The following is a 26,036-nucleotide window of genomic DNA, read 5'->3' on the forward strand; positions in this document are numbered from 1 at the left end:
GATTCTCAACAGCTTGTTGAATTAAAAATAAGCTCTTCCTGGCTATCTAACATTACGTGGCCGGAAAGAAAATTTTAGGGGTGAGGTAAAGCAACTGTTGGGAGGCAAACATTTTAGTAGATGAAATAAAGAGTTTGTTTAGAAATATATCTATTGAATGCAGTCAAACCTTCATGAAACGTCATTCAACATGTAATACAATGTCATTGTAACGTTGTGATAGCATTAAAATCCCATTTTTATGGGAGCAAGATAAAATTTTGCGGAGGCGATTGCTCCTCCAACCCCTGGTAGCTATGTACCTGCAATCTAGGCAAGGCTAACAACTCTCTAGTACAGTTCAACTTGATGTTTTACTTCCGACAACCAAAGCGAAAGATATCACTTGCCATAACACAGCGAAGGTTTCGAAAAAAGTGAAAGCGACAAACGCGAATGTTAAAGCGCGTGCTCGAAACTGAAAGAATTTACTAAATTCAGTGCACAGATTTCGTACCGTCTTTGATTGCAGAAGTGATATTTCTAATTAATTGTGTTTGGTAATCGAGGGAAAGTTATATTAAACCGGTAATAATATTGACAGCTGTTTTCAGCCTTTACCGAGTACTCGGCGGCATAACCGATGTTCTGAGAAGTGTCTACCGGCTTCGGGCGTATGAGCGCTTGGAACGGGCTAATTGCCCGGATGGAGGAAGCCGTCCAAACACATCTGTTGATTTGAGCTGTAGCACATGAGCAACGTGGCGCTGCCTTGATTAACCACTTACAACCTTGTAGGTTCATGCTTTTTGAGGTAAAGGCTAAAGAAAACCTTGATCACGAACCGTCGATGGCGGAATGGCGTCTCCTCGACTATAGCCCTTGATTTCTCTCATGATTATAAACAGTAAGCTGTTATAGAGAGAAATCAACGAGAAATGCCTACGCGGCCCTTCTTAAACCTTCAGTCAATGGCCTGCTAAACTGAACTGTTTCAGCCTTTCGGTGGCTTTTTCAGTATTACACCAATCCTGCCATCACTTTCATATGCTCGTTGTAACTTTCTGTTTTGCTTCTTTGTCTACACTACAGCTTACAGCTGGTTGTTTCAGAATCACAAAGGTAATAAATAGCCTAATACAATTGACTGCAACAAATAGTGACCGAAAAGTTTGTGGTAGAATTTTTACGAAAGCGATGAAGTAATACAGAAGGTCGAATTCTTGCTATACTGCACATTTCACTGTCAAACCAGGCTAGTTAAAACACTGAATTGTGGCTACTGGGAGTGGGGACTAGTGACTACCGAACACCCTGAACAACTAAGCACATTTTTTCTACAATCTTGCTGCTTTTTTCTAATCGAAACATAAGGCAAAACCATGAAAACAGGCAGCGAAATGAAAGAACGTCAATCCTCTTTCCAGTTTTTATCTGAAGCTAGTTTTTGCTGATTTAATCTCTAAATCCTAAAAAAGCATAAAGCCATTGAACTTTTGACTTTGGCAGCTACCAACAGCGTTGAACCACAGGCATTTAAAAACCATATTTAATTCCAACCTTATCATTTACAAGGCGTACTGAGCAGACAAACACCACAATACCTTATTTATAAACCTTTTCCGAGTAAGTGAAAATTTTAAAAGAACACGATCTCATCTTTACCTGAAGTAACGAACAGTGACTTTATTAAATTTAGGAAAACCTCAAACTGTCGATGTTCAGTTGAATTTCAGCCACTTTTACAACGTGTTGAAAACGAACTTCATGCAAGACAACCAGCAAAACTTGGTACAAAGAAATTCAGCCAAAGTTTTTAGACCAGTGGTTCCCAACATTTTTGTTGTCACGGACCCCTTTAGACAAACTTTTAATTCTATGGACCCCTACCTAAATTTTGCCTGAAACTCAATTAACATACTATTGTAATAATTATGCTACTCAACTACTGTACTGTGTCATGTTGCATTGCCGCTATGACTCTTGCGGCAAATATCAGGTTAAACAGTTGCTCAAATAAGAAAATGAATGAATTGTTCAAGAAATGTCAGCAGTATTTGAATACTAAGGTGACCCAAAGTGCCATGCCGAAACTTTTTCAACGTATGCAAATTTAATGAGAGAAATGAAAGTAAAAAGGTCGCTTTTCGTTTTTTTTTTCTTTTCAAAATTCATCAAAGTAATCACGGACCCCCAAATGCTTTCTCACGGACCCCAGGTTGGGAACCACTGCTTTAGACGTTTTTTCTATTGTCTAAACACGTTTGTTGCAAGCAAAACTTCACTTCGAGAACACTTTCTTCCAAATCTGCTCCTGTCTGTCTCAAATAAAACAACATTTTTTCCTTAATTTATCATGAATCCGCCAGCCAAAGCTGTTTTGATCAACATCTAGTTTGCGCCTAATACCAATGTGTCCAACTGTAAATTCAGGCCAGAGCATTAGATTTTCTTTCAATAAGCAACAAGAGAATTTCTTTATTCCTTATTAGATTGTCGCAACAATCTCAGATACAACTGGAATAACCTTTTCAAATTGACATTGATGTGACGTTAACAGACGCAGAATTACTGTAAAGTGCACATTGGAAATTGCCTTCTTGATAATTAATTTGCAGCAACCAACCTGAAATCGTGCGTGATACAATAGCTTTTACACAAAAGGGCGCAATTCCATGGTCTCAATACAATGGGACCACGACTACGAAGAACAAACAAGGTTATTAAAAAAGAATGTTGTTTCACCCAATCACCTCATCATATCAATTTGCACACTGCTGGTAGACCATTGGATAATCAGCTGTTTAAAAGAAATTTTCTTTTCGACACAAAGTTTGCGTTTTTTCGCGTCGTTGGTTTCAAATTATTTTTTCTTGTGCATATTTGTTCGTGGACTAAAAGTTTCAATATCACCCCGACTTTATGTGTATTTTCCACCAATTCAGATAAGGTCTGTCACACCTAAAACTAAACAATACCGATTGTTTTCTTACACGAAACAGTGACAATAGTAATTTTGAGTTGGATCGGAATGACCACGTGGTCACACGTACGACATCAAACTAAAACAAAATTCATCAAGCCCCTTGGCATTTTTAAAGTAATAAAAATACGCTCGGCTATAATTACTACACCAATCCTCTCTTTTATCAAAAGCGTACAGAGTGTGGCCTTTATTCTGTTCTAGTCTAGTCCAACGTTGGCCAAATCGTGGGCCATGGTGCCCGAGCAGCATGGGATTTACCGATCTCTTGTCAAGAGGTTTATTTAATTTTAATTAGGTGCTCGAAGCTGCAGGCAGGCGACGGCCCGGGGGCGAAAAATTTTTTCCCACGAGATTGCTGTCTCATTTACATATGTTGGTAAAAGTTTGGATTAAAACCGTGTGAATGCAACATTTTTTTCGTTGGCACGGTTGGTTCAGTGGTTTCATCCTCGCCTAGTGATCGTGAGAACGAAGGTTCGACGAAGTCAAACTTTTTTTCTTCTTTAAATTAATTTTTGCGGTGCACAAGAGCTTTTCAAAAAAAGTAGGGTTAGGGAAAGCTTATATTTTATTATCATTGCAGAATTTGATTGGTAAATAGTTATTTCGCAATCTGAATCAACCAATATCTCTTAACACTTTCGGAAAATCTTACTTTTAGAGTGACTAGAATCAATGATACAGAAATCTCGTGGGAAAAAAAATTTCGCGGCCCGGGGCCGGCGTCGTTTTCGGTCGGAACTAGGACGGTAAGTGGAAGGCGGTTGCTTGCACACTTGAAATCCTAATTGCATAAGAATTTATATTGCCATGTTGAGATCTTGAATCCCAATCTATAGCCATTCATTTATTATTTTGTAAAAATTGAAATTCTTACAAAATAACATCGCTAAGCAGAGCGGTATGGAAATAATTCATTGCAGAGGTTCTCAACCTTGTTGTCTAGTTTATTCGAAGCTGACTGTCTAAACATATTTTTCTTTCATTGCTTTTTTAGATGGGCTTCTAGGTATTCAGCATGTAGTCTGCCCTTTCTTCTTTCGTGCATTTAGACCTTGATAAATAATATTTACTTTGAGGGATAAATGTATCCCTGGTTGACACATCTTGATGCACATCACTCAGTTTTGCTTTGAAAAACTGCGAAGCTCAATATTTTAGAACGCTTTGCTTTATCAGTCATAGTACTGTAGTAGTTTTGCTTGAAATTGAAAAGCATTGAGTTTAACTGCAAGCTCAACTGTGCTTGAAACTGGATAGAAATTAATTATAAATCTGTTTGTTTGAGGGTTTCGTTACTTGTTGTAACGCAGTAGGTAACCGCAAAGCACATACTGATATTACCCAGCTGTGAAAGGCTGCAGGTTATCAAATTGCAACACACTGCCCCTTTTTCCTTTAAACTGAATACATTGCTCTTTTGTTTTCTGAGAAAAAGTTTGTAAACTTTTCAAGCTTCAAAAAGCCCAATGTAGTATTTCCGTGATGGAAGTGGAACTCCTCGTGGCAATACATGCTGTCAAGCCACATGGCTAATTGAAAAAAAAAAATGTTTTCTTCAGTGGAATTTACTGATACAAACCATCCAGTGACAAAGTGGCTAGATCAGTGACTTAGCCTTAATTCTTCGTGGATCTGGTTTGAATCCAGTCTGGGTAATACAAATACAGTACTTTTATCTATTAAAGTGTGTTTGAAGGAAAAATTGCCTCCGAGTATTTGTAGAGTCGAAGACAATGCTAAGCGAGGTTTGGGTATAGGGAGCAAATAAAAAATGATTTGAAATGTTTTATTTTTAAACGCGTAAGCACCTCTCAAGAGGCCTTAATTAAATTTTATTGCTTTTCATTGGAAAATATATTTTATCAAGCCTTTGAGGGACAACTATTTCCTATATTTTCTCCGCCGTTTCTGGGCTCTGTCAAAACATCGTTTGTAATCCTATTCTGCTTGAAATTTTAGAAATTGATTTCCCATTTAATTTGCAAGTTGTCAGTGAATGATAGCCATTCTTCCTGTCAGCATACTTACCTTCCTTCAACGTAACTTAACATCACAAGATTACATCCGCACGCGCGTGCGTGCGTGTGTGCCACACACAAGTCTCCATTCCACAATCTTCTACTCTAGTCGAAAGTGACAAATGCATGAATTTTACATGATTTTAAGTTGTTGAACAAGAAGAGGAACCCCTTCAATGTTAAATCAAAGGCCACCACACGTAAACCAAAACATTCAAACTACACAGAACCATCAACACTCGTATCATGACGTCAGCCGGCAGAACAATCCAAAGGTAAAAATACCAAGGCTACAGACTCCTAACGTTTCAAGACTGAATCTTATATGAGATAAAATTCGCTAAAACAAAAAATAGTACATTCAAAAAACATCAGAAATAAAGTTACAATAAGCACAAAAAGATAGGCTAATGTGTGCGTAGGCTATAAACAATGTTACAAACACACATATTTAACTTCTAGTGCACTTTCGCACCTCCTAAAACTTTTTCACTGACTCCCAAGGGTGCTTGCAGGCTACATGGTGAGAATCACTGGTCTTGACTCAAAGAAGTACAACGAGGGTTAACAAAAATTATTCTTTATTATCCAGGTAGGTCTATACTTGAAGACTTTAATTTGAGCAAATATGCTGATTAAGCAAACAGTTTTGCTGAGTAATATTTTTTATGATGAACCAACTGTAATTCGCTGATTAGATGGGCGATTACTGATCCAACGATGAATTTGGCGCAAACTAATTCTTTCTTAACCAATCAGATGATTTGTTCAATCGCCAGCTTAAAGGGTCTGTTGTTGATATATCCGACACTGAGTAAAACATAGTCAAATCAGAAATTATTTTAAGTAAGAATTACAAAGATCAAAAAGCAAAAAGTAAATTCATTCTCTGTTTTAAAACAAACTTCAATTCATGTTTTTTTAAATTTTGTATTGTTTTGTTCAGATTGACTATTGTTTTCACGAATTTTGTTTTACATCAAACAACTATAAAATAACTATTTTGCATATTATCTGCTTAAGATAATCTTAGCGTAGTGTAATCCATCGATATGAAATAAACGGTAAAAAAGATTCGATTTTTATAAAATTGCCAGTATGTAGATAGAGATAAAGGGGAACCAATATTCCTTTGGAATATACAAGGTGTTTCATTTGATGCAAATGTGAATTATGCTATCTCTAGGGTAAGCCTTACAAGTGTACTAAGTCTTTGCCAAGGTCTTTGCAAATAAAAATTTAGTTCTAGTCATTTGGCAAATCGTAATACTGTAAAATACGATTCGATTTACTTCAGAAATTAATCAGACAATTTATTTTTGCTTTTTAAATGATGTACGGTATTGAAGCAAGCGGAATGAACAACCAATCAATATACAAGCATTCTTCAAGAGTTAGTATGATGGAGCGCAGACGACGAAAGAAACGCATTCAAAATTGAAATCTTTTGAGTCTTCAAACATTAAAGTATGTACTGCTAACGTAAATCCAACGCAAAAGTTCGATATGCATTATGTTTGCTACTATCTTGGAGCTAGTCAGTAGTCACACAACAAATCGGTTTTGCAGAGATAGCTTGTCGTCTGGAAAAATGCAACCTGGTGAAGTCTGTTGGTCGTCATAGATTATTGACAGCTCTTGGATGAGGAATTGTACAGTATATAAATTTAGGCGCAAACGAATGTCTGTTTAGTTCTTTGCTTTGAAGACCAGCTACAACGGTGATTGTGTTACCATTGGGCGTTATTTTTAGAGACAGATCTTATACGAGTTAAACAAGAAGCATATCGAATGGCAATGCAACAATACACAGCAGAAGAGGAATACCCTGAATTGGAAAATAACCACAGCCATATGGCCCATTGTCTAACAGAGAAAGTTTACAAACATATGCGAGCTATAGAAACAACGAGCGGTTTTACCATTGACAATGTGATACAGACTGGGGTAGATAACCCTGGGAATCACTATTGCATGACAATGGGCTGCTTAGCAGGCGATGAAGAGTCTTATCGAGTTTTTGCGGAGTTTTTTGATCAGGTAATTGAAGCAAGACACAACGGCTACAAAGCTATGGACCAGCACCCCATAAACACCGACTATTCGACTTTAACTGGAGGAGAGAACTTGGACAAAGATATTGTCCTATCCTGCAAGGTTAGAAGCGTTAGAAACTTAAAAGGCTTTTGCTTGCCTTCTCACTGCACTCGTGCTGAGCGGCGGCAGGTTGAAAAAATAATCAAAAATGCCTTTGAAAAGATGACTGATGATTTTAAAGGAAAGTATCATCCACTTAAAGGGTTATCAGACGAACAGCAGAAAAATGTTCTCGGAAGTACCAAAAGTATATCACTACTGTCGGCCACTCAGCTTCATTCCTGCATGGTAAGAGATTGGCCGGACGCACGTGGTCTCTGGCTTAACGAAAAAAAGAACTTTATTGTCAAAGTTAACGAAGAAGACCATTTACGGATTATTACAACACAGGAAAGAGGTGATATTACTCAAGCGTTTATCACCATGCGTAAAGGCATTGAGCAGCTTAATAACTGCATCCAAGCCCAGGGACATCAGTTTATGTACGATTCTCATCTTGGATACATTGCAACTTGTCCAGGCAACTTAGGAACGGGCATTGAAGTTAGCGTCCAAATGAAGATTCCAAAATTGTCTAAACAGTTTCGATTTGACGAGGTATTGAGACGACTACGTTTGGAAAAGCGGCAAGCCCATCAAGAAGATTCTTGCACCTCTGCCAATAGAGGAATCTTTGACATCTTAAATGCAGACCGACTAGGTGTTTCTGAGGTTGAAATTATTCAAACTTTCATTGACGGAATCGAGTTTCTCATTAACTGCGAAAAAAAGATGCAAAAAGGTGAAAGTATCGAAAGAGACATAAACCTTATTAAGCTCAAATAAACTATTTACATATAGCCTAATATAGTTTATTTGGCAAAGTGTAGAAATCTTAAAGTCGTCTTCATTACTACCATTTATTGCATAAGTGATAAGCTGACGTCTGACTACAACTTCAATTTTGTTCTTGTGTTAACATAACATCTTTTATGAAAATCTTTACTTACCCAAACGGCCACTTCATCTGACTCAGATCTGGTCAAGTCCTTACCAGATCTGGAGCAGATAAAATGACTATCTGGGTAGTTTAAAACTGACTGTATCACCTGTCTAGTCATGTGACCTGCTGCAAGTTGGTTTACCGTTTTGCGGATATATTTAAATATTACTTACTAGAACTAATCCCGAAATTATTGAGAATGAATGAAGAGAAGACCATATAGCTTCTTCAGACAAAGATTAGTCGTTAAGACCGTTGGGGTAGTTTGATTTTTTTTATGCCAGCCCCGATACTGATAGCTCAGTTGGTTAGCACGCGACTTCGTAAACGAAGAAGGTTCAATATCAAGCGGTGCTGGTTCTACTCTCGAGGTGTGCGCTTGAGCAACGCATTCTAAGGACTGGTTTTCATTCAGCGGCACTTTGTGGATGGAATAATTCCCCAGGAACAACACTTCAACAATCGAAAACTTCACTCTGTCAGTCTCGGTAACCGGCCCTGCGTCAAGAGCATCTACAAGTATGCGAGACTACAAGGAATAATCTATTAAGGCTTTGTCAGTCCTCGGAAAGATTCAAACTCAAACCAAACCAAAGAAGATCACTCACATCACAAGCAACTCATAAACGCAATGCCGGTAGGCTACTACTACAAGTCTAACGCAGGCCTCGAAATTCACGGCGGACACGGCGGTCATGTCCGTCGTCACAGCATGTGATGTCCGCGGGAAGTACCATCTAGATCGGTCATATTTGTCCGCCGAGAAATAGCGGTAGAAATCGTCATTGCATAGCACGAACAATTGTTGCGAATATATAATTTCCATGGGCAATTGGGCATTCTAGCGCGCATCTAGAAAATGTTAATACTGTATCCCTTAGCTTCCATTCAAGCAGGAAAACTTTCGATTTTTACGTTGCTTCAACGATTGGTGACATTGAATCAGCGTAACAAATGTGAATTATTTGCTAAGAACCGATGGGAGTACCGGTACTTTCACACTAATCACGCGCAACTTAGTTCAAGTCTTACGTCACAATGTCTGGCTTTGATCTCCGAGTAATATTGATATGGCAAGGTTGGTTACAAAATTAGATTATACGAGTAGGCTATTACAGCAAGATGCAGCAAAATTTGTTTAGTTTTGATATTACAGTAAGAAAGAAAAGGCCCAGGGAAAATTCGCTTTCGCTCATATGACTTGCAAAAATAAACCTAAAGAAAAAGGCCTGGTGAAACTTTGCACAACAGAAAATAGTAGCGTTAGTGTAGAAGTTTTTCAACTCGTGTCCAGAGCTTTGTGACGCAAGATGCCACACGACCTCGTTCGGTGGAAGTTAATTAGTTATGCGGCGTATTAAGCAGCTACACGGCGCTTTGACTCTTCAAGCGCACGTCGTTGGTCTGATGAAAGCCTTTCAGAGTAACTTCGCAGAATTTTAAAAAGACGTCTCAACCGTAGCTATACTTCTCAAATGGCGAAGAATCATCAAGATAAAGTGATTAAGCGTGACGATCGACGCTAAAACTGGTGTGTCCGCCGTGAGACTTAATTTGTCCGCCGAGATAGCTGCTCAGACCGGACACGTTTGTCCGCAGTCAACAAAAACGAATTTCGAGGCCTGCTAACGATTTCTTAAATATAAGAACGTTCTCAAAATGTGCTTCAAAGTGCAAGGGTGAAGTTTAATATGTTAGCAAGTGTTGTGCATACGTTCCTATAATGATGATCCTAGACGCTAGTCGTGCAGACTATGTCGTAATCAGGGACGTGCAGTCAGGGGAGGCAGGTGAGGCAGTGCCTCACCTGCCAACATTTGGCAAAGCAAAATTTATATCAAAGATATGGTTATCACAGAATAAATATTATATATTTGTTAAAAAGTAGTAAATATTGCACGTTTTTAGGTGCTTTTATTTGTGTGAATTGCTGTAGTCGTGCCCCCTTTCCCCCAAATTTTACGTTTCTACCAGGGAGTCGAACCGTTTGATTTTTCCGGTTCGGGTCCGGTTCTGGTTCAAAGATTGTTTCAAAATTTGGTTCAGTTCCGGTTCAGGTTCGAAGAAAGTTAAAACCGGTTTTATAAGTTCCGGTTCGGGTCCGATAAAATTAGGCCTAGGCCTACTATTGCCCAACTACTAACTAGCCCAATTGGGCGTGAAAAACCGCAAGGTTTGCAACACTGATCTCAACACTGCTTTGCTCAATTAACTTGCCTTTGTTGTTTGTTGCGCAAGTTACAATCAAACTATATTGTCTATGATGTCACAGAACAGAAGTTGTTTACCTCAAAAAATTCCTCTCCAAAGCATCGATGATAGTGGATCGGGTGTTACGGAATAGGCTATAATTCATCCGTACAACGTGGCCTCCAAGATAACAACATGCTACGTACAACTTCACTTACCACAATGCGAACAATGACGTAATGCTGGAGTGAACCGCTTTTTTCAACCGGTTCGGGTTCGGTTAGGGTTTAAGCTAACTCAAATTTTCAGTTCAGTTCCGGTTAAGGTTCAGACAAAATCGCACCAAAACCGGTTTACAAAAATCCGGTTCGGGTTCGGTTCGACTCCCTGGTTTCTTCTACACCCAAACTGTGCTTTAATTTTTTCTGTTTCTGTGGCGATATTCATATCGAGCGTTCACGTGGTCAAAATCGTTGAAATACGCGAGGAGAGGCAACGCCAAGCTGTGCCTCACTTCAGATCAGAAAACTTCCATACACTGCATTATGCGTGCCTTTTTCTTTCGCAAAGTCGCCCAGAAATCATCATGAACAATTTAGCTACGATTTGAGGCTTGCCTCAAATGTGACGTCACAGCTATGAAACCTTTTTCCTCAAGCTGGAATGCCGGCATAGTACGAGGTAGCCTATGTGCCTTCTTGCAGTGTAAAGAATTGTTTCTTATAAAATTTAACTAAAAAATGGAGGAAGATTAGTATCAAATCTGAGAGATTTTAAAAAAATAAACTTTCAATCCAAAGTTGAAGTCATAAATAAAGACCGGTTCTAAATTTATAAGGTTTGCATCAGACGACTGAACAAAAAAAAATAACTTGCAACTTTCAAGGAGATTGCTACTCAAAAAAGAAGTGGCTGTGTGGCTAATGGCTATGCTTTAAAAATTGCCTTTTCTGCTTTCCCTGTCTCTTGTTTTCAATATCTGGTGATAATGTTAGGACTAAAGAAGGGTCTATATAACAAAGTCACAAATGTTTTAGTCCAAAAGGATAGGCGCATGGATTTTATTTTTAATAAATGTGAAAGCATGCTGCTAATTTTTTTGCTTAGTATGATACCATTTTTGTTGTTAAAAAATTTTATTGTAAAAGTGACTTGAAAAAATTAGTGCCTCACCATCTAGGAACCTCACCGCACGTCACTGGTCGTAATCCATATAAGCATAATAGTAGTTGTAAAAAGATGTAGCTGTAGCTGGCGCTTTTTTTGTCAATATCAGCCTCATCAGTAGCACACTAAGTAAGACCACGCTGGTTGCTCGTTGTCACTGCTAATGATAACACAGGTTGATAAATATTGTGGTTAAAGCAAGCGCAGTGATGATGAAACACGAGTCTGGATATGGGTCTGTTTTGTATAGCTTTATGTAAAATCTATTCTTGCTTGTAAGTGATAGTAGCCTATAGGCCGTGGAAAGCAAACACAGAGAATAATGCCCAAGACGCACTCTGGGCAAGTAGAAGTCGCCCGTTATAAATAATCTTCTTTATTGTTTACTTTTACGCATTGATCTTCATTGTGAAGCAATACCATTACAATATCTCGTATTGGTTCTGTTAGACTATGGGCTATTCATCAATGTGGTGGATCTATTCTATAATCATGAATGGTTATATTATTAGGCTTTGTGTTTTCGCGAGCACAACCTTGCTTTGAATTCAACGATTTCAGGGTTCGGAATTGTTGTGGTATATGATTTTTACTTCAACATTTATTAAATAATATTTAATAGAAAAACAAAACTGTTATTACACAAATTTAAACTAGCCTCAAAAAAATGCTTCAAAGCAACTGATCTTGAATAGAGGTAAAGTCCCCAATAATGAAAAATAGTTGGGATTTTATCATTATTTCAATTCCAATGTTGAACATCTCTTAGCAAACCTTGAAAAATGCGTCAAAATTTGCAAGAAATAGCTGAACTATATGATGAATGGAAACCATCAGACAACACGTCAGTGGAGGCCAAATGTGTTTTGTTAGCTTTTAAAGCCCCGATAGCTCAATTGGTTAGCGCGTCACTTCTGGAATGAAGAAACTTCAAGATCAATAGCGGCGCTGGTTCGACTCTCAAGGTGTGCGCTTGAGCAACGCACGTTAAGGTATTCACTGCTCTCCATTCAGCGGCATCTAATGGATAGAATAATTCCCCGGCAACAAGACTTCAACAATCGGAAACTTCACTCTGTCAATCTCGGTGACCGGGCCTGCGTCAGTAACTCAAAGCCTCTACAAGTATGCGAAACTGCCAGGATTAAGCTCTGCAAGAAGCTTTCCCAGTCCGAGGATAAAGATTCAATCAATCAATCAACCAAAGATGCAAAAAATATAACACTAATTGCTTCATAGCACTCATATAATGCATGCTTACATCAGTCGGTTGCAATATGTAAACACGCTTTGTTTTGCTCATATGAGAAGTTATGGCTTTTCTTTGTTTATTCATCTACACTTATTGAGAAGGTGCGATACTGATGAGCTCAGCCTCGTGGGCGAAACACGAGTCTATCGCTGTCAATTCTTGCTACACTCGACTGCTAAGAAACACGTCTACCCTTAGATGTTATATAAAAACTTTTGGAAATTTCGGTCCAAGGATTTCCAGTTTGTTCTCCAAAGCTCACTATAGTACTGACTAGCAAAAAGAAAAGAAATGTTTTTTCAAAATAAATAAAATGCGAGTTTTTGTTGTCTAATGCAGGCAGCAGCCTGGCAGCTCATTATCTCGCAAACAACATGCACAAAACACTGTGAATTTGTGTCTTATCTGGCTCTATTGACTGAAGTTTGGCTTGTGCTGCAGCAGAAACACACATTTAAAAAAATCTTGATATGAAACAGCATTGTAAACAAAATATTGCTCACTGACACCAGCTCGCCACAAATAAAATATTTCCCATCAACTAACAATATAGAATACAGTGAAGAACCCCATCTCAAAAACAAGCTTAAGAATTTACTTCCCTTGCTTCCGTACACTTATGTCTACGCCAGTCTGTTGCACACAGCTGTTATGACATCGACAAGAATAGTATTCACGAAGTATATTATATTATGCCATAGTAGCCTACGTTGATTTTACGTATGAAGATGTCAGAAATACATTTACGTGATTTGCGATTACTTTACTCAATTCAGCGCAAACCCTTCTAAACTTCTGCGTTGAAAGTTAAGCCATTTAAGCAAGAGGCAAATTATGTTGGTAGAGTTAAAATTAATTATCACCTAATGTCATAGACTAGGTGACGTTTGAATGCCAAAATGCGCCAAGACAAAGTAAAACGGTTAACTTTCAAACGTTTTTTTAGTACTCAATGCATTACATGGCAAATAGAATTATTTGCGGCTAGATTAGTTCTTGATTCACCAAATTAGTTAAAGCAACATGCGGACAATAGTTGCTCAGTGGCAGTGCCACTTTGATTGGCTTAGCTGGAGAAAGCTTCATTGGAAGCTTAATTGTGGCAGTTTCGTATACTGGTAAAACCTTTGAAACAATGACGCATGCTTGGTTATCAGGATAGTATAAAGTTTCTTATTGTTTTAGTGTTGTTTGTAACTTTTTTTTGTGCACAGACACAGACGATGCTGAACGAAAAGTTGTTCTTGAATTGCGTTTTAGCTATAACCTCTGTTATCAGTTTGTCAGGATTTGATTCAAAGCACGCTACACAAAATAACTTTCCAAACGTAAGGTTACGAACAGAGGCTGTTTCAGACTTCTCACAATGAGCCTACTTTAACAGCTTTGGCACAATCATAACAATATAATCAGTAGACTATTATTGCCACATCTCCACTCCACCATCTGTCTCCTCCATCTGTAACATGATAAGAAAGTTTATCAGCAATGCTCTCGCCTGGCTCTGACACTGGCGTGATGAACTGTAAACGAAACAGCAGAACAGCCTAAATGAACGGCCTACTCTTAACTCGACTATGTGATATTCACACACCACTAGAGCAAGTGTTTTGAAGCCACTGTTAGAAGATTAATTTTGTATAAACTAAAGCCACACTTTTATTGGTCTTAATAGCTTTGCCTGCCTTGCTCTTCTTTGCAATGAGCTAAACGCATCAAGACGTGTTCCCCATACGACCATCAGCACTCTTGATAACGCACCATGGCCGATCTTCATAGCAACTGTCCATACAAATCTTAAATATATCAGCTAAAGCTATGTGGGCTAATAAAGCTATAGCCTAAATATATGTTGTTTTTGTTTTGTAACATTTTATTTTTTTATTTTCCCTTTATTTCTTAAATTTTTCTGAAGGTGTTGCGACCGTGCCAAATTTCTTTCAACTCAATAACTTACTTCGGTCTCAAGCACGTTTTAACGTTCGCGTTTTGTCGCTTCTACCCTTTTCTCGACCTTTGCTATGTTGACGTGTATTGTTTTGATATGATGGTCAGAAATAAAAACAACTGAACTGAACTGAACTTTGCATTTTAAACTTCGAACTTATAAAAAAATGATGTGCAAATAAAAAAAAATCTGCTAAAATAAGTTCTTTTTAAAAATCTTTGTCCGGTCCGTTGTTGTCAACAGATAAAGTGTCAAATGCAGCTCAGGTGACTTGCTGACTAGTGCACAGTAGCCAATACATTGTAGCAACAATTCCTTTACATGGCCTAATCTACCTCTGCAAAGAAAATTTATCTCACAGCAAATATTAGTACAATTTATCAGCAATTCAACTACTCATGTCATCCAACATAGAAAAACTGATATCACTAAAATACGTATCCATTTCACCATTTGTAACTTTGTGCTTCCTGCTCACGTAATTTTAACTGCTGCAGTTTAAAATGATTAGGCCTACAGATGAAAAACAAATAGTAACGTTTAATTGCAGAAATGGTCAGTATGTTGTTAACAATCATTCTAGTGATTGTAGCCTACTGTCTTAGGGACCTCGTGAATTAAAACCGATTGAAAGCTATTTTATTGTTTGGAGTCTGGTTATCGGCACACTATTTCAATAGTAGGCCATCTACATGTCAAACTGATGACGTTGCGATTTCAAGACAGAACAAAAGAAAACGATTGGCAGATTTTGAGTTTGCCAAAAGCGACTACACTGTAAACTAATAATAAAGGTTTTGTTGTTGGAAATCGAACTTTGTGGAACGTTGCATTCTTTGGTGATGCCCAGGGTGGCAGAATGATGGCTGTCTGTCTTTGCTTTAATAAAGAGAGTCTTTCTTTGAGCTTCAGTAAATTTAGGAGTGTATGATGTGGGGGAATTTTATAGTTTTTTATTTTTATTTTTTTCAAAATACTCTCAACAGATTTTGTTGTGGAGTTGGAGGGATTATGGTGCGTCCGGAATCGGCCAGTTATAAACCGAATAGTCATACATTTTTCTCCGGACGCCACAGCCTTGGATTTATGTAAGGGCACCGCTATTAAATTTCAAGTTAAATTGAATAGATTTATTTGACTCCACACACCTACTTTTTAGACTAGTGTTGTATGATAATGAAAAACTTCTCAGTGGGCCACTTATTAACATTTATGAAACGTACTAAACTAAATATTTCGTATCATACAACAACCAAACAACTCTTTAGTGCTGCCAAGGTTAGCTCACTACGGAATGGAGCACTGAAATTTCAAACACGCAAAATTGCAAGCGAAATGAACAGTGTAGCTAATTAATCTATTGAGATCCAAAAAGGGAAAAAAACTGGCAAAGAATCTAGGGGATTTGCCCCCTAGAAAACTTAGCCATTTAGCCACATAGCCTAGTAGCCTATGTAAGCTACACTGGGCCCCTTTCACCTATTTTCTTTCGTGTTTTTCAGCACGTGACCAAGTGCTACCTGGATCAGCTACTTGGAAAGTTTCATATCTACTTCTTTAACTCAATGTTAGCAAGGTTACTTACGTAGGCCTGTATAGCCTACAGTTCAGGGGTGTCCAAACATTTTTACGGAGGGTGACATTCAAATAAATACACCAAAGTTTAGACCAGTCGCTAATGGAAAAGCTCATAGGACTCATTCTCTCCTCTCTCATGTCGTGAAGCATTGTTTGTAGACTGCTCGTTCTGACAACATGAAGAAACACAACCTTCAACACGGTTTTCTCATTGTTTATGTTTCCTTCACCAAGCTGGACTGTCTAGGGATGTAAAAACGACAAATTTTGTTGTCTGGAGGCGCTCACCATAGACATCATTCTTTTTTCTCTGGCATAGTTGGAGCTCAAGGTGTTGTGAACTTATGTCTTTGCACAACTTGTCCCCCTTACATACCATCTTTGCAATGGCATCAGACTCAGCTGTAAAAATATCTTTACCTGTAGTTGTGCCCTTTACTGTAGAGTAACTCCAACTAATGCAAAAGTTGCCATCTACTTCCCGTAAAATGTTGACTACTACGCAGAGTGGGTATAGCAACTGTGATTTCATCATATGCAATCGAGTAAAACTTCAAAGCGGAAGCTTCCTGTGACAACTTTTACGTCAGTGACAAGTCTTCGATTCGACGCACAGCTGTTTCTAGACAAGTTAACGGTATTGAAGTTAGGCAAATTTTCTAGGCACATTATTTCTGAGACTTCAGTGAGACACTGTTATAGAAAGTCACCATCTGCGAAGGTTTCCCGTGTTCAGCAATCACTCTAGACCAGGGGTCACCAAACTACGGCCCGCGGGCCGGAACCGGCCTGCGAACTGATTTCATCTGGCCCGCCACTTGCTGCGAAAACTACAACTGTTAAGGAAAAAAGTTACCGAACTTTTTGTAAAGGACTGACGTTGCTGTTGAGCTACACGGCAGCACCACCAGGCAGGGCCGTATTTAGCTAATGGGGGGCCCGGGGCACTTTTAGATCGGGAGACCCGTGCAAAAAAAATTTTCGCGCCCACGGCGCGATGAACCACCTCTGCGTCTACAGTAGCATTAATCCAGCACTGCACAGCATATTTGCAGAACACTTCAAAGACTGAAAGAAAAAAAAAATAACACAAAATCTCATTTTTTCCACCTAGGGGGCCCTTCAAAAGTCGGGGGACCCGGGGCACCTGCACTCTCTGCCCACCCCTAAATCCGGGCCTGCCACCAGGCAGTCTACATGTTGTTTTTCTCTTTTCATCATTAGGCCACCACAAATGGGGACAGCTTAGGCCGAATGTGGAAAGATGTAATGTTTTTTCAAGAGCAAGATGCTCTGTAGTATATCACAGCAGGGCAGGGGATAACTTTTCTAGCAACCTTTCGATTTTCATCACAACTTTGCTATTTCACCACTGACTTTGTTATTTATTGTGTTCAATTCAAGTCAATGGAGATTCTAAATAGTTGTATATCGTTTCACAATTTGCATCCGGCCCGCAGCTGTTAATCTTGCAGCAGTCCGGCCCTCAGAGAAAAAAGTTTGGTGACCCCTGCTCTAGACTCCCTAGTGCTGGCAGTAACTGGTTATTGTGCATATTCTTACACTTTTTTGGCACGGAGAGTTGAGCTTGTAGGCAGTGCTGTATTCGTAAAAAAAGCACAGGGTATACTGTCAGATTTGCCAAAATGATAAATAATACACAACTTGCAAAATACTAATCTTTATTCTACCATAACATGAATTATCAACATCAAAATTGGACGAGAGGCGCAAATTGTTTATTTTTCTATGAATACATTCCAAACAGCCTGTGGAGAGGAATCTACATCTTTATCCTCTTTACAAATTTGGGATCTAGTAACCTTAGCTGATCGGTGGTTTAGCAACCAGGATCTTACATATTTTTTAACAGTGAATTGAGTCACAGGTGAGTCCATTGCAATTAATAAACATCAAGCAGCTCACATTATCAGTGAGCAAAGATGCTCTTAAACCTGTGATAATATTGTTCATTAAACTGAAACCACGTTCACATTCTGCGGTCGAACAAGGTAAAGTTAAAATAGCTGTCAAAAGAGGCTTCAAATTATTGGGCACAATTTCAACGTTTTTACTAAACTCTCTTAATCCTTGGATTAACTGTATTTCATCGATGTCAAAGCGTCTACAAATTCTTCTCACCTCTGCTTCTCCATGACGCAAATCTCCTTCTATCATTTTTCAGGTTGCAGGTTAGTAATATCATCCAGTAGAATAGTATATGACCATTGTCAGTGTCGGCATCAGTGCAAAGTCTCATTTGCATTCTGCTAACAATGCTCTGAATGAATTGATTCGCGTTAATTAACACCATTTTAGAATTCTGTATCAGAGGAATATTTCTGAACATTAAATTATCCTTCGCAGCTAAAGCCAACTGCATTTTTTCTCCCAGATTTTTCTTGAAACTCTCAATAATTCGTATTGTCCTTTTTATTAAAAATTCGGCTCTAGGTAAAGTTGTACTTCAAGACTGAAGTTCAATGGATAACATGGATAATTCTTGCAGAACATCATACCTTAAGGATCAGTAAGGATAGCATACGCACTCTCTTTGGAAAACCAGACGGTATATTATTAGTTGCTCCAAAAAGCAGAGAGTATACTGCGTATACCGCCGTATACCCTCGAATACAGCACTGCTTGTAGGCCGATAAGATAGTTGCCATTTGCTTAACTTTTTGTTTTCGCTCGGCCCCAGCACCTGGATCATTTTTACACTATTACCTATGATTACATACAAAGTGTGCATCGTGATAAAAGTGACCAAAGCAAGATTATATTTGTCACAAATTTTTCTGGAGGCAAGCTTCCTATAGGCCTACTACCCCCTATGTAAGTTTCCTTTTTCTGACGTTAAGTTTTGCATTGGCCATTATCTAATAAATTTTGCTGTGTTAACACTTTGGTCTTTCACCAGCTTTTTTGCACATCCGCTACTGCATTGTAGGCATGTTTGCTTTTTTTTTTTATAAAAAAGGTTAGAGTTGTTTACTCTTTGGTAATATGATAAACGTGAATTCCTTCATTGAAAGAGTTTGCGATTTGCGACTATAATTTAATGCTTTTTTATCGTATTCTTAAGAGCCATCACTAAACATAGGAGTCCACTAGCCTAGCGGACTTCGGGGGGGAGAGGCAACATGGTGCTCACATGGCTCTGAGTGTGGCATTTTTTTTAAAGCGCGAACGCAGTCCCCACTAACAAAAATTATACGACCGAGCTATCCACATTTGGGGTAATCGCAGAGGTCAACTTCTCCGAAGTGCAATGGTAAAGTCTCTCCCTGGGCCCACCGTCTACGTGATCACGGTGAAGATCTTCGTCACATTTCTGTGGTAATGTTATTTTAGCGCCTACTCGTTGTGAAGCACAAAATATATGATTTAGTCAACACGTGACAAGAGTAGGCCTATTAGACCGCATGATCTGCGTTAAAAAGTGTTTCTTACAGCAATAACTTGCAAAAAAAAGTTAAAAATGGCAAACATGCCTCCACAGTTTTGTGTTGTGCAAGCCCGATTAGCTCCCAGGGAGGACAATCACACCCGCAAGATCTTATCTTGCCCCCCCCCCCCCCCTAAGAATATGTTTTTTTGGTAGGCTACTATTACAACTCTTAATACCATTATAATTCGTGTTGAATGACGCTTGTTCCCTAGCAATTGCTTTTGTCAACCCTCTTGTTACGTCACTGATGTGGTCTAGACTAGAGGCCCGCAAATTCTTGTAGGCGCGACCAAAAAAACAATCGTTTGAAATCTTCGCGACCCAAACGTTTCAGAAGCATACAATTTTGCGCATAATAAACTACTTTGCAATTTAACACCAATACAATTCGATTTTTGACGGCCGTCTCCGCTTATTAAGCCCACATTGGGACCGGGCAATTTTAGGCTTATTAAGCGGCGAGGCCTACTAAAGCGAGGAGATGATTCTCTGCCACTTTTACACCTTCAGTAATTCTAGAATGAACCAAATTGGGCTTAATAAGCGGGTAGACCTATTTACCGAAGTCTTAATGAGCGGGGAGTACTGTACTACCATTGAAAGGATACATTTTCTTGTACAAAATTCTATGAAACTTAGCACATCAAAGACTATATGTTTGTATTTATTTTTGCCAAATAAGTGATAGGCTATTTACAGTAGGCTAAGTTTAAGCTGTTTAGCGACCCATAGTCGATGGTCTCGCGACCCAAAATTTGAATCGCGACCCAACTTTGGACGCACTATTTTGTGGACCCCTGGTCTAGCTAGACCAAACTATGAAAGCCAATAGGCTATGTTTGTTTATTTTGAAGCTTTCAATGCGTGGCCTCAAGTATCCTGTATACAAACACAGCCAATCTCACTGACCAAAGTTTTTAATCTGTAATTGCAAGTTTTAGGCTACCGGTACTAATAAATAAATTTTCAAATATTTAAAGCTTATAAACTTTTCCGATTTGTCATAAAAAGTTATAGCCTACTAAGTTTGGAGTATCACATGCCTGAGATCTTATCAGGTTTCTCTGGATCTTATAAGTAAGCTAAGTGGTTGAGAATTAGTTCCTGATACGTCATTTCAGAGAGTTAAAATCTTCAACCTGGGAACACAACAGATGGCTGGTTGGCTATAAATAATAATTCGAAGCTACGAATACGCTTCAACGTAGCTTCATGAATTTAGATACAAGATCACTTGAGAGTGGTAAAAACTACGTGAGTGACAGTGTTGTACGCGTCAATGAAATGAATTGACGGCGTCAGCGCGAATTGACTAAAAACTTTACGGCGTAAAGTCTGCGTCAGCTCTTAAAGAAATTGACGGCGTCAGCGCTAAATTCTAGCGTTATTTTAGCCAGGATCTCACAAAACGGAAGTATTTCAACCAAGTGTAGGCTAACAATAGCTATAAATAAAGAGCAGGTTTTATGTTTTGAGACTGTATTGTAATTAGATGCTTTAGCTTATTAGTTATTTCTTTGTAGAAACACAAGCATTTCAAAACGTTTGTCTGACAATCTGTTGCGTTTGGGACGCATAGCCTAATGTCCTTTTCAAGCGAAAACATGCGTTCAACAGCAGCGCTGAATGATATTGTGTACTGTTGTATTCCAAAAACAAGTCTTGAAAACGTTTACTCGGAAAGGCATCACTGTTCCAAGCGTGTTGTGATGGCTTGGCATATATAAATTTTATTTTATCGAGGTCCGCTGCACCAACATCGCTCTTTTCAGGGGCATAGAGCTCTTGAATAAAGTTTCTTCAACCTCCGCGATGACATTCATTGGTTTTTCGCTTTCTCTCTCTGATCCCTACTCTGATTCCCCCTCGTTCTCGCATAGCCTACTGCTCACGATACGAGCGATCACCATTTGGCAAACTTCTTCCGCTTGTATTCCAGGGAGCCATTCCAACCAACGTGAAAGCGGGTAATTTAGATGTGTCGCGCTGGCCAGTGACCAGAATACATTGTGAAACTCTTGTGAAACGACTCAACGAGATTTTCCATGAAAACAAAAAATGACGCATAGCGCTTGACGCTTAAAATCGGCAAAATAATTGACGGCGCTACCACTTCCGTCAACTAAAAAATAAACTGACGGCGCTAGCCTCAGCTTCAACGTACAACACTGGTGAGTGTCAGTGATGATAACTAATAAAGATTTCCAACGCTCATTGTATGTAAATTTGTAACAGTAGATTGAATTAAATAGATATTTAGTGAGTTCTTAAACAGACGACATCCAAAGTGGCTCCCTGTGACCTTTGCAGTGTGTGCATTATTTCGTTGTTTTGGATATGGACAGCTTTGTCTGACGCAAATAAATAATAACAAACAAAATGTTTGAACTTAAATCAATTTTATTTGCACAAACATAAAAAAGCAGGGGCATGTTTAAACCTTTTTTTTTCCGATCTAGCGGTTTGTTTTAATGTCATGGTCGCACAAGCTCAATTGATGTCTCCTGCAATTGTTACTGCAAATATTTTTTTAAGTTTTGTCTTCTCTGAAGCAATTTTTTTGATAAATCTATTTCTGACAGTCATTTTTAAGAACTGTTGCTTGTTATTTTCCAATTAAATTTCATTATAAAATATAAGTTGGTTTCGTTTCGACTGAAGATTATTTCAGAGAAATTGATTATTTCAGATTATTTCACAGAAATTGGTCCTTCCATGGCATCTAAAATCCCTCTACCGTCTCCTGGCTCATTACTGAAATTGCAAAGTGTCCCATTCTCCTTTTTCCTAAAACCTGTCAATCAAGAAGAAGTATTAAAACATCTTAATAATCTTTCCGTCTCGGAATGTACAGGACATGATGGAATTCCTATAAAATTTGTCAAACTATCCTCACCAATAATCACTCCTTTCCTCACCAACTTATTCAATGACTGCATCGATAAAGGTGTATATCCTGACGTACTAAAGGTCGCTCAAGTTACCCCAATCTTTAAACGTGGCTCCAGGAAAAGTTGTTCCAACTACAGACCCATATCACTATTGTCCCCTTTTACCAAAATATTCGAAAAATGCCTGTACGAACAAATGTACAATTATCTAACATAAAAAGACCTGATCACACCACATCAGTATGGATTTAGACCACAATATTCCACTTCGTTAGCTGTGTCAAACCTTTGTGATAACATTTTAACTAACCTAGATAATAAAAATACAACTTGCTCTGTATTTCTTGATTTAGCTAAAGCCTTCGACACAGTTAATCACACTATTCTCATACAGAAACAGCAAACATATGGTTTTCGGGGCCTTCCATTACAATTATTAAAAAGCTATATCAGCAATCGTCTACAGCACACGGTCGTCAATGGGATCTCTTCAAACTCAAGACAGGTTACCTGCGGTGTGCCCCAAGGATCGACATTGGGACCCCTTCTTTTTACTTTATATAAATGACTTACCAAATTCAACAAACATGAATGTTAAACTATTTGCAGACGACACTAATCTTACGATGAGCGACAAATGTGAAATAAATTTGCAGAACAATGTGAATGTCGAAATGCAAAAAAGTTTACAACTGGTTGAAGCTTAATAGATTATCGTTAAATTTCTCAAAACTCAAAAACTGAATACATGCTAATAACAAATAAAAAACAAATAAAAAATTTTAACATTAACATTGGTAACACAAGCATTCAACAAAAAGATTAAATAAAATACTTTGGCGTTTACATAGATAACAAATTAACATGGAAATATTGTGCGCGAAACGGGCTACTTGTTCACTTTTCTTTCTTCGGTCTCAGTTTTCAACGCCTTGCAAAATGAAGAGAAACAATAATTGTGCACTTTTGTTTTATTAATTCAGTTTCTTCTCTCTAGTGATAAGCAAAAAAAAAATAAAGAACCGTCCTGTAACTCAACCAACTAAAAACTGATGCATTTTTCTCAACCTAGTCAAAAAATGAAACGTGTAACTTACAAAAAATGTGAGATCATCTGAAGGCAAGCGCGAGACTAATTTAGTTTCTCGCGCGGGCTTGCGGTGATCGAAGCCAAACGTCACAATATCACATAGACAAAATTTGCGGAAAAGTAGAAAAAGGTTCATGGGCGTTGCTAAAACTCAGAAATTATGTGAACACAGACACTTTAAAAGATGTGTATCACGCTTTGATTTACTGTCATTTGCAATATTGTATATCAAGTTGGGAAAAGGCCTGTGACAATGTACTGGATCCATTAATAAAATTACAAAAAAAGGTTATAAGAATAATTACGAAACAAAATTACTATGCTCACACTAATTCTTTATTTTTCAAAATGAACATCTTGAAACTAAAAGACATACATAACATTGAAATAAAAAAACATTGAAATAAAAAAACATATGTAGAAAGTTCATATTAATCAGTATCCGTCTACGTATTGTGATTTATTTACAAATGCTTCATCCATTCATCAGCATAACACAAGATATCAAACAAGCAACAACTATTTTATAAATAGATCAAACACAGAATTTGGCAAAAAGTCCATGCAGGTATTGGGACCAATGGTCTGGTCAGAGGTTCCAAGTAGGCTAAAAAACTTATCATTTTATTGTTTCAAAAAAGAGATCAAAACGTTAATTTTACAAAGCTACAGTGCATCGTAAGTGATATGTTATGGAAACCAACTTGCCAGTTTCATAATTATGCAATACAATGTTCAGTCGGAAACTTGATTAATCTCTGCTTGCTTCTTGGAATTTTGTGTTTAGGCCTACGTTATCTTAAATATGTTTTTTTTTTTGGTGCGTATGTTGAAGCGCGGGAACGTTTTAACGTTTTATTTCATTTTTCTCTTGTAAGCTTATTTTAAATGGCAAAATCGTCATTTCCGTAGGGTGGCAATTGACTAGTAGACCGTATGGTCGTCTCGTTGTCTCCCTGTCGGTATGGGAACTTGTGTAAATTTGCATTGTGTGTATTAATTGCATATTTCAAACATGTACCTATGTTCCTGTTACTGACAAATAAAACATTGATTGATTGATTGAAGACAATTGTTTTGAACATAGGCTGCGCTTAGCTTTTTTGTGTGTAAAGTATTGAACTCAAAAGAATTTTATAACAAATCAAACATACGTAACAAACAATCGTAACAATAACAAACAATACGTAGCAAACAATCGTAATCGAACGATCGTAGGGAGCAAATATAAAAAAAAAGTTTAATGTGAAAATGCTTGATGCGACCAGCGAAGGCCAAAACAAACATTTCCTGATTCTAACTTCACTGCACCTTTTAGCGGTCAACATTAAAATCAATAACGTTAGCATCTGGTTCGGAGGCGCCTATCGCATCGCTAATGTGTTACTGTTACATTACAATAGTGAATGCTTCTTTTTCAGAAGTTGAGGACAAGTAGCATCATGTCTTCAGATGTACAGTGCATGGTTTTGAAAAATATTTCTTGCTTTTTGTTGAAGCGCAACAAGGCTTGCTTCAGCAAAGAGCCAAATAATCTGAAAAACAAAAATTCTTTTAATTTTAATGGACTGATCCATGAAAATACAATCGGCATCGAAGCCGAACCCAATGGAAAGCAGGACCGGATTTAGCTGATGGTGGGCCGGGGCACTTTTAGATCGGGGAGGCCCCTTGTGCAAAAACCACCCTTACGTCTACAGTAGCATTAATCCAGCACTACACAGCATTTTGCAGAAACGTCAAAGGCTGAAAGAAAAAAAAATTAACACACAATCACATTTTTTCCACCTAGGGACCCTTCAGAAGTGGGGGGCCAGGGGCACCTGCACCCTCTGCCCCCCCTAAATCCGGGCCTGATGGAAAGGGTGTTGTTTTGGTCACAAAGAAAAAGGAGGGTCAAAACAAACCAAAGCAGATGTACAACCGTGTTACCATGACGAAAGGAGGAAGAAGGACCCTCGAAGGCCCTCGATTCCATCCGAAACGTTATTTTGAAGAACAAGTACCGAAAAGATTTAAAAATGACGGCCCTGCGTAGAGCAAGCGCCATCTTGAAAAGCCAAAAGCTTATTTTAAAAGCCAAAAGCTTATTTTAAAAGCCAAACGACTCCCAAACAAAAGTAGAAAATAATAAAATTAAAAAAAAAGTTAATGAATGCTGTGTCGATAGTCTGACAACTCTGCATGCAACAACTCAGCAATTATAATTTCAGCTAGCCTACTGCTAAATCAGAATCACTGCTAAAGCTACATCTAACTCAGCAAAATCCGTCGCGTTAGCTCAGTGTTTACGCGCCCGCCTCAAGATCACGCGGTGCTGATTCGACTCTCGGGGTGTGCGCTTGAGCAGGGGCGCCCGAACGATTTTTGACTGGGGGGGCAAGATTACGAAAAAAGGGCACTT

At 38.3% G+C, this 26,036-nt stretch overlaps 1 non-coding gene and 1 pseudogene across 1 annotated transcript; one reads left to right on the forward strand and one right to left on the reverse strand.

Moving 5' to 3' along the window:
• The first annotated feature begins 6,777 nt into the window (after positions 1 to 6,777).
• LOC145776751 (creatine kinase M-type pseudogene) lies at positions 6,778 to 8,155 on the forward strand (annotated as a pseudogene).
• An 11,224-nt stretch (positions 8,156 to 19,379) lies between these two features.
• LOC145777795 (U1 spliceosomal RNA) lies at positions 19,380 to 19,538 on the reverse strand. The gene has a single exon (XR_014290370.1). It is a non-coding gene; the product is annotated as a U1 spliceosomal RNA (small nuclear RNA).
• Between the last annotated feature and the right edge of the window lie 6,498 nt (positions 19,539 to 26,036).

Source organism: Aplidium turbinatum, chromosome 9, assembly GCF_918807975.1.
Source record: "Aplidium turbinatum chromosome 9, kaAplTurb1.1, whole genome shotgun sequence".
Taxonomy (NCBI): domain Eukaryota; kingdom Metazoa; phylum Chordata; class Ascidiacea; order Aplousobranchia; family Polyclinidae; genus Aplidium; species Aplidium turbinatum.